Source organism: Ursus arctos, unplaced genomic scaffold (assembly GCF_023065955.2).
Source record: "Ursus arctos isolate Adak ecotype North America unplaced genomic scaffold, UrsArc2.0 scaffold_1, whole genome shotgun sequence".
NCBI lineage: Eukaryota > Metazoa > Chordata > Mammalia > Carnivora > Ursidae > Ursus > Ursus arctos.
The window spans coordinates 6623838-6634405 of record NW_026622763.1 but is presented as its reverse complement, the minus strand read 5'-3'; the positions used below and the strand labels follow the sequence as shown (position 1 = coordinate 6634405).

General features: G+C 38.2%; 1 pseudogene; it reads left to right on the top strand.

Moving 5' to 3' along the window:
* Window positions 1-1502: 1502 nt before the first annotated feature.
* Window positions 1503-2187, top strand: LOC113263374 (RNA-binding protein with serine-rich domain 1-like; annotated as a pseudogene).
* The last annotated feature ends 8381 nt before the right edge of the window (window positions 2188-10568 follow it).

Below are 10568 nucleotides of genomic sequence, written 5' to 3'. Positions count from 1 at the left end.
AATGAGGAAGGAGGTTCAAGACCCTGCAAGGATCTGAAACCAACCCACAACCATATGAGCAAGTTTGCAAGTGGATCCTTCCCCCATTTGGCCTTGATGATACAAGCAGGAAGGATCCCAGGACACAGAGGGGGTTCCTGCAGGACCAGCTAAGAGGGTCCTTGGCTTCACACAGGACAGAAATCAAACACAAGCTGAAGAATGTGAAAGCAGAGTTTATTAAATAGCATAAGTGACAGGTAGAGAATAGCAGAAGGAGTGTCTGGAAAACTCAGAACGGAAAGGAAAATGATCTCGTCATTGCTTGGGTTTACAGGTTTATATTGGAAAGGGGTCTAGAGTGCACGTTCCTTTAGGAATCCAGGGTAGAATTCAATAAAAGGCAGGTGACAGGTGAATAGTAGGTGTTATTCCATAAATCACTGAAGGTAGTGATGCCAGTGTCATTAGAGGTTTGCTCAAAGCTAACATCCAGGAATGTGTCTGGGAGCTGGCTCTTCTTAGATGTTATCTGGTGTTTAGGTCCTAGGACAAAACTCAGAGAATGATTCACTTTCTTGCTTCCCCTTTGAAGGGAATATAGCTTCTTTGGCTTATTCGGAGGCAAAATATAGAATATGAGTAAATGGGACCTAGTGGAAAAAGAACAGGCAGGGAGCCTTTCTAAAAATGGACCCCCTTCAGCTTCCCTACGTCACGGAGATGACTCTGGCGCCCAATGACATCTTCATAAATCTTCATGGGAGACTGTGAAGCAATGGAACAATCCAAGATATGCCCAGTTCCCTTACCCACAAAAACTGTAAAATAATAAAAATGTATTATTTTAAAATGCTAAGTTTTGGAGAAATATGTTATGCCAAAGTAAATAACTAATACAGGTATACAGTATTCATTTTAAATAGACTATAATTAAGGTTGCCTCTTATAATTAAGACTGTTTCTTGTAAACATTTGAACGAGCACTTTAAAATAAAACCTATACAAACAAGTATGGAAAATAAAATGAAATATTAAATGGAAAGGAGTACTAAAACTATTCAAGTAACCAAAGGATGGAAGGAGCAAAAAGAAAACAGGGATGAATTGGTAACAGCCTTGTCAAGAGGCGGGGCACCTTGGCTTTGTCTGCTCTGCTGCAGCCCCACCAGGTGCTGAGACTTGCAGCAGCCAGTAGCTTAGCCTCTGCCCTGGGGCCTCTTCAGGCTGGAGACCCACATCTGCAGTGCCAGCCCTGCCCTAGAAACACTTCCAGCCCAGCACCTGGACTGGGGAGTTGCTACCGTTTGGCATGAATAGTAATCAATTAGGGATCATTTATCAGACTGGAGTTAGAAGTGAGAATTCAGAAAGGTAAGGTCAGACTTGTTACTGCTTTTGAGCACCCCAGAAAGGGATAAGGGATTTATGAGGGGTGAAAAAGAAGAGCTTGGTAAAAGTAATAATAATAGTAATGATGATGATGATGATGATGATGATGATAATGATGAAAAAAGTCCATCATGAAGCCACCTTCTTCTACCGAATGGAAAGGCCACTCTGATGAGAAGTCCAAGGATTTCTCTAAAGATAAACAGAGAACCAAGGAGTCTAGCAAGAATGGTCACAGCAAGGATAAAAGAAAGAGGCACAGCTCTTCCTGTGGCAGCTGTACCAGGTCTCCTCCAGCCTGCCTGCAGCTCTGGCTCCAGCAGTGGCTCTAGCTCTTCCTCCCTGGGCGCTGGGTGAGTCCAACACATCCTGAAACTCTTCCAGTTCTCCCAGTATTTCTCTTGGTGTAGAGGTGACACAGAAGCATTTTACATTACCAAAAGGAAGGAAAAGGTGGAACCTTTCCTCTAACCACACCAAAGTGCCCATTGGGAGACTCACCAGGAGTGTGATGAAGGATCACATCATGGGGGTATTCTCTACCTATAGGAAAATGATTGGCATTGTTGTAGAAAAAGATGCACCCCCATCTATGCAACAGCTATAAATACAGGGAGTTTGAGAATCCAGATGAAGCCAGCGAGGCACAGAAGCTCCTGGATGCAAGACAAGTCCATGGCCAAGAGATTACTGCCACCACTGTGTCTAGTTCCCTGGCCTAGTCCACCCCCAAGGCAATTCAGCCTTCCCAGGAGAATGCTGCCACCACCTCCCCTGTGGCGCCAGTTCCCCCCATGGAAAAGGATCAGGTTGTGACCCTGCCATGCAGATCTCATATGCACCCGAGACCTTGTCCCGACACCAGCACTGTAGCCACAGGAGTAGCTCAATCTCTCCCTTTATGCAGGGCCACTGAGGCTTTGCCCCTTGTAACTTATATCCCATCCAGCTCAGTTTTGTTCCTTTCCTAAGGATCCACTCATGGCTGAGCTTCTGCTTCAGAAGTGGGGGTATTTGAAGTTGTGCCTAGAAAGATGCCCTCCAGTTTTGTTTCCAGTTCCTGAGACTCAGTGTAGTGGCAAAGGCAGCTGGACCAGCAGGACTCCGGGTGGCAGTGCAGCCCTAGGCTAGAAGCGTATTTTCCATAGATGACCTGGAGCCAGTGTGGAGGGCTGCAGGACTTTCAGGAAAGGGTGCACTTTTCACAGCTGCTATTCCTATAAGCTTCAGCCCTGTTCCCCTGCTTGAGTCATCGTCTGATCTCTAGGGTCAAACACCCCGTGTTAATTGCCATAAGTGGTTCTGTTTTTACATGTACCCATGCACACTGCAACCCCCCGCCCCCGCAACTGCACATCTCCCTTTCTCTCTCTAAAATCTGTGAGCAAGCTGAAAGCCAGCTCTGCGGGGTCATCTCAACCCTCCTGTCTCCGCTCTTATTCATGATTGTTTGACTTTTATTGTGCAGTCAGCACTACACATTTTCTGTCTTGAGTTTCTGGACTTGGCAACACGTTAGATACTGTTGTGTTTGTACTTTGTTGTGTAGAGTGGAAAGATTGTGTTGAAGAAACCTAGGATTACTATGCAAAAAAAAGAAAGAAAAAACCTGAAAATGAAAACAAGACATGGGAATAACAACTAAAAGAAGAACAGCAAAACAGATGGAAAAATGAGAAAATAGAATGATGGTAGACTTAATATCAGTAATTGCATGAAATCTTAAAAATAACCATTTTAATTAAAAGATAAATACTGTAAGATTAAAACCAGAGACCAAATATATCTCTGTCTTTAAACAGGTTGCAAATGAAATGCTGGAAAATGATATAAAATGCAGGCACTAAGCTTAAAGCAGTTAATTCAGACAAAATATATTCTAAGACAAGGAGTATTGCCAAAGATAAATTTGAACACTGCATTATGAAAGTGGGTCTATTTCACAATAAAACATGACAATCTTAAATATGTCTGTATTTAATAGGGGACCCTCAAACTACCTGAAGTTAAAAAAAAAATAACACACACAGCAACAAAACTTATATAGCAATGGAAGAATTAAACAAACCCACAATTATAAATAGAAATTTTAGTATTTCACATCTCCCGACACTTGATAGGCAGATCACAAGAATAAATAAAGAGAGAAGATGTGGACAATACTATCCTCCAACTTTACCTAATTGATATTTACAAAACATTACACTCAGCAACTGCTGAATTACATTACATCCAAGGGCACTTGGAATCTTCCCAATACAGATAACATGCTGGGCTCTAACATATATTTAATAAATTTTGAATTGAAGAAATAATACAGAATATGTTATTTTTTTAAAGATTTTATTTATTTATTTGAGAGAGAGAGAGAGTGCGTGCTCATGAGAAGAGAGAAGAGCAGAGGAAGAGGGAGAAGTGGAGCCTGACACCGGGCTTGATCCCAGGACCCTGAGATCATGACCTGGATGCTTACCTCACTGAGCCACCCAGGCACCCCAATACAGAATATGTTCTTTTTTTTTTTTTTTAAGATTTTATTTATTTATTTGACAGAGAGAGAGACAGCCAGCAAGAGAGGGAACACAAGCAGGGGGAGTGGGAGAGGAAGAAGCAGGCTCCCAGCAGAGGAGCCTGATGTGGAGCTTGATCCCAGAATGCCAGGATCATGCCCTGAGCTGAAGGCAGACACTTAACAACTGAGCCACCCAGGCGCCCCCAGAATATGTTCTTGACTAGAATGGAATAAAATTGGCAGTTTATAGTAATAGCATATACAGAAATGTCTGAACTATCCATAAATTGTTTGCAAATATATTTATAAGTCAACATGTATAGATATTTGAGTGTTCAATGAAAAAATCACAAGGAAAACTAGAAAATATTTTTAACTGAATGATAATGAAACTAGAACCTTACACAATTATTAGAAAGAAGCAACAACAGAACTCAAGTATCAATTAGCTGGATATAAATTTTCATCTTAAATGTGAGATGAATTTCTTCCTCTTCCACTTCCTCTTCCATCTCTTCTCCTAGATTCCTTTCCCTTTGCTTCCTGAACTTGTTTCCTCTGAAAACCAGCAGATAGGGCCAAACGTTATTGGTATCCTCACTTGAGGGAAAAGATGAGAGTAGAGGTAATGGCCCAAGGCAGGGTGTCAGAGCTTGAGCCTGTAAGGAGTGAGTTCAGCGGTGAGGTTGTACAGTCTGCCCTGGTAATCCATGCTACAGTGGGATATATGTTGATGTCTGGGTTGGTTATAGAGATCACTGGGGAAGAGGCATCTCTTGTATGGGTCAGAACCCAAGTGAAATGGAGGAGGAGAGGACAGTGACAGTGAGGAGGGGACTGTTTCCGTACAAAGAAACTACAAATAAGTAAACATGTTAAGGTTAATGGGATCCAGACTTCTCAATATTGAGCAATGAAGTTAAAGATACAGAAAGTAAAAGAGAATGAGAGAGAGGGAGAGAGAAAAACCCAGAATGACTCCTAGCATCTGGATTGGAATTAAAGATACCTTCATGAACTCATGGTTTTCAACACACACAGATAAAGAAACAATCAGATGTAAATGTGTTCACCATGTATAAATGTGTAGGTATACATATGTATAGTATTAAATCCCTAATTCCCTAACTGTCCCCTGAGATGCCTGGGAAGTAGCAGCAGATCAATAGTAGCAGATATATTAAATACTTAGATCTGGGTTCTAAATACAGTTTGCCAAATAAAGGAACAAAGAACCCAATTTTTTAAAAAATGGCAAAAGACCAAAAAAATATAAAATATTTGAACATACATCTCACAAAAAATGATATTCAGATGGCAAACAAGCACATGAAAAATGCTAAACATCCTTGGTATTATGGAGATATAAGTTAAAACCACAAATGAGATACCACAGCACATCAGTTAGAGTGGCTACCCCTCATAATGGTAAGGATTTGGAAGAACTGAAACTCGTCAAATGCTTGTGAGAATGTCAAATATCACAAGCATTTTTGAAAAGAACTTAAATGTTTCTTAAAATGTTTGATATGTATCTTCAGTTGGGTCCTTCTATTTCACTCCTAAATATTTACCCAGGAAAAATTACAGCATATATTCATGCAAAGACTTCTGTGTGAATAATCATAGCAACTTTATCTTCTGTGGCCAAAAACCAGAAGCAAACCAAATGTCCATTCATAGCATACTGGTTAAACAAACTATGATATTCTTTTACAATAGAATACTACTGAGCAATCTAAAGGACTGATCTACTAATACGCACAATAACATAGATGAATCTCAAAATAATTAGGCTGAGACAAAGGAGGAAGATTTTTTTTAAAAAGCACGCTGTATGATTCCATTCATACAAAACTCTAAGAAGTATTTACTAATAGATAGTTGCCAAAAAAGCAGACCTGTAGGTTACCTATGGAGGAGGTGTGAGGGCAGGGAGGGGCAAGGGCAAGGGAATGGAAAGGTAAAGGAAGAAATTTTAGGGGTGGTATATTTTGGCCATTGTTGTTCATGAGTGTATCAGTGTATCAAAACTTATCAAATGATACATTTCAAATATGCACAATTTATTGTATACCAATTATTTCCCAATAAAGCTGTTACAGGTGTGTCCTTTTACTCTGCTTCACTTTATTGAGCTTTGAAGATACTGTGTTTTCTGTCCAAATTGAAGGTTTGTGCAACACTGTGTGGAGCAAGATGATCTGTGTCATTTTACCAACAGCATTTGCTCACTTTATGTCTCTGGGTCACATTTTGGTAATTATCCCAATATTGCTAACTTTTCAGGTATTATTACATTTGCTATGGTGATCTGGGATCAGTAATCTGTGCTTTTACTACTGTAATTGTTTGAGGTGACACAAACCACATCCATATAAGCCAGTAAACTTAATAAATGTTGTATGTGAATGGACTGTTCTACTGACCAGCTGTTCTTCCATCTCTCTCCTTCTCTTCAAGCCTCCCTATACCCTGAGACTCAACAATATTGAAATCAGGCCAGTTAGTAGCCCAACAATGGTCTTTAATTGTTCGAGTGAAGGGAAGAGTTGCAGGTCTCTCACTTTAAACCAAAAGCTAGAAATGACTAAGCTTAGCGAGGAAGGCATGATAAAAGCTAAAACAGGTCAAAAAGTTGGCCTCAGCCAAACAGTTAGCCAAGTTGTGAATGCAAAGAAAGGGTTCTCGAAGGAAATGAAAAGTGCTACTTCAGCGAACACATGAATGATAAGAAAGTGAAACAGCCTTATTGCTCATATGGAGAAAGTTTAAGTGGTCTGGATAGAAGATCAAACCAGCCACAGCATTCCCTTAAACTCAAGACTAATCCAGTCCAAAGCCCTTACTCTCTTCAATTCTATGAAGCCTGAGACAGGTGAGGAAACTGCAAAAGAAAAGTATGAAGCTGTCAAAGACTGCTTCATGAGGTTTAAGGAAAGAATTCATCTTTGTAACATGAAAGTGCAAGATGAAGTGGCAAGTGCTGATGTAGAAGTTACAGCAAGCTCTCCAGAAGATCCAATGTGGTTACATGTGGTTACACCAAACAACATATTTTCAGTGTAGGCAAAACAACTTTCTATTGGAAGAAGTTGCCATCTAGGACTTCCATAGCTAGAGAGGAGAAGTCAATGCCTAGCTTCAAAAGACAGATTGACTCTCTTATTAGGGGCTAATTAATGCAGTTGGTGACTTTTACATTGAAGCCAATGCTCAGTGACCATTCTGAAAATCCTGGGGCCCTTAAGAATTCTGCTAAATTGGGATGCCTGGACGGCTCAGTTGGTTAAGCATTTGCCTTCGGCTCAGGTCATGATCCCAGGGTCCTGGGATTGAGTCCCACATTGGGCCCCTTGCTCTGCAGGGAGCCTGCTTCTCCCTCTGCCTGCCTCTTCCCCTGCTGGTGCTCTCTCTCTCTCTAACAAATAAATAAATAAAATCTTAAAAAAAGAAAGAATTCTGCTAAATCTACTCTGCCCGTTGTCTATAAATGGAACAACAAAGCCTGGATGATAGCACATCTGTTTACAACATGGTTTATTAAATATTTTCAGACCACTGTTGAGAACTACTGTTCATGAAGAAAAGATTCCTTGAAGATATTACTGCTCATTGACGATGCATCTGGTCCCCCAAGAGGTCTGATGGAGATGTATGAGATTAATGTTGGCATGCCTCCTAACACAACATCCATTTTGCAGCCCATGGATCAAGGAATACTTTCAACTTTTATGTCTTATTTAAAAAAAAAAATACATTTCCTAAGGTTACAGCTGCCATAGGTAGTAGTAATTTCTGTTGGATCTGGGCAATGTAAATCAAAAAACTTCTAGAAAGGATTCACTATTCTATATATCATTAAGAACATCTTTGATTCAATGGAAGAAGTCAAAGCATCAACATTAACAGGATTTTGGAAGAAGGTGATTCTAGCCTTCTTGGATGACCTTGAGGGATTCAAGACTTCAGTGGAGTAAGTAATTACAGATGTGGTAGAAATAACAAGAGAACCTAGAGTTAGAATTGGAGCCTGAAGATGTGAGTGAATTGCTGCAATCTCATGATAAAACTTTAATGAATGAGCAGTTGCTTCTTATAGCTGAGCAAAGAAAGTGGTTTCTTGATATGGAAACTACTCCTGATAAAGATACTATGAAAACTATTGAAATCACAGCAAAAGACTTAGAATATTACATAAACTTAGTTGATAAAGCAGTGGCAGGGTTTGAAAGGATTGACTCTAATGTCTTTGAAAGAAGGTCTATGGTGGATAAAATGCAATCGAACAGAATCACATGTTACAGAGCAATCATTTGTAAAAGGAAGAGTCAATATGTGCAGCAAACTTCATTGTTTTAAGAAATTGACAGAGCAACCCCAACATTCAACAACCACCACCCTGATGAGTTAACGGCCATCACTTTGATTCAAGACTCTCCATCAGCAAAGAGATTATGACTCACTGAAAGCTCAAACGATGGTTTGCATTTTTCAGCAATAAAGTATTTCAATTAATTATTTTTAATTAAATATAACATACATTAGTTGTCCCTCAACCCAGATATTCCCCTTTGTAAATTTAGTCAAAGTAATAAAAGTACATTTCCACAAAATCATACACACACACACACACAACACACAATTTTGGTAGTGGCTTGTTTCATAGTTGTCAAAAAAAAAAAAAAAAGAACAACCCAAATGCCCTTCGAGAATAGAATGGATAACCAAATGAGGTGTATTCATACAATGGAAGCTACTCAGAAATAGAAAAAACAAACAAACAAACCAAAAACCCAGAAGCTACATAGGTAAAAAGATGAATGAACCTCAAAAACACGATGAATGAAAGGAATCAGACACAATAATACCTACTGTAATTTCAATTATATGAGATTCAAATGAAGTTAACAATGATCTGTATCGACAGATGTCACAACAGTGGCTGCCCATAGGGAGGGGGAATACAAGAAGTTTTTAGGAGTGATGAAAATGTTCTATATGAGGGTTAGGGTATTGGCCAAACGAGATATCCATTTGTCAAAACTATTTGAATAATATGCTTAACATCTGTGTATGTAACTGTATAAATTTTTATAACTGAAATTGAAAAAATAGACAATACAGCAGTCTTATTCATATTGTTAATAATCCCTAAAAGCTACATACAATTAAAATGTTTATTATAATAAAATAAATAAATATATAAAAATATACTCAATGTATATTCATACAATAAATAAGAGTGAACAAATTAAATCTCCAAAGTATGGCTATGAATGAATCATAGAAATATAAGAGTGAATAATGAAAGCCAGGCATGAAATAAAACACACACTATGGCTCTATTTTTATTAGATTAATAAAAGAAGGGAAAACATACATGGTGTTAAAAATATTCACAGCGGTTACCCTTGAAGGGGCTAGGGAATGGAGTGGAAAACAAGAGGAGCTTGTGGGGTTGGGGTAATGTTCTGTTTCTTGAACTGGGTGGTACTTGCATGAGTGTTTTCTCTTTGTAAAATTCCAATGAGATGTGTACACTAATAATTTGTATAATTTTCGGTATGTTTGTTATCCTTCAAAATCAGTTTGTTTCTAAAAAAAATTGTTTATTTTCTAAATTAAACCCTAGTAACAAATTAGTAAATAAATTATGTCAAATTAATTAATTTAAAAAATACCAAGTAAGATCCTTTGAAGAAACAGAAAAGTGGTTTAACATTTAAAAACATATGAATGTAAATCCACATTAACATATTTATGAGGAATAATTATACAAGTATCTCAATAGATATATAAAAATAATTCAGTAAAAGTCAGCACCCATTCACAGTAACAAAATTATCTTAAGCAAAGTGAAAATACAAGGAACTAATCTAAATCTTTAAAAATTTCAAATATTTGAGTGTTGTTAAAGAACATAATAACAGATAATTATCTGTTTGTGTCGTCTTCAATTTCTTTCATCAATACGTTTTAGTTTACATAGTACAGGTCTTTCACCTCCTTGAATTTATTCCTAGGTATTTTATTCTTTTTGGTGAAAGTGCAAATGGAATTGCTTTCTTAATTTGTCTTTCTGATGCTTCATTATTAGCATATGGAAACACAGTGCTCAAGAATTGACAATTTTAAAGGCAAAGACTATGTACTAATGATATATGCTATCATATATTTTAAACCTACAATAATTAAAATAGTATAGTGTTTAGTACAGGGTTAAAACAAGTAGATATATGGATCCCCACATATATGGGAGTTTGGTATATGACAGAGATATTTTACCAAATCAATGAGTTAAAGTTTTATTTTTCAATAGAATAAAGCCCTGTTATATTCAGAAACAAATAATAAAATAAGATTTGTACTTGGTGCAGACACTACCACTACTCCTCCCAGATACCCCAGGATCCCTTCTTATCATTTTTGCGCTTTCCTCCTGAGTGCCTGTGTACTTTTCCTTCAAGTACCCAAAGTCTGTGATTCTTTTTAAGTGGACTGGCCTTGGTCTCCTGAAGCTACCTTGCCTTTTTTGCTTCCTCCCCCCACAACCAAAATCATATATCAGCCTTTTTCCCTTTGAAGCCAAACATCCACAACAACAACAATCACAACAAAACAACAACAATCACAACATTCTACCAGTTTTGGAGTTGCCTGAATACAGTGCTGAACCATCTGT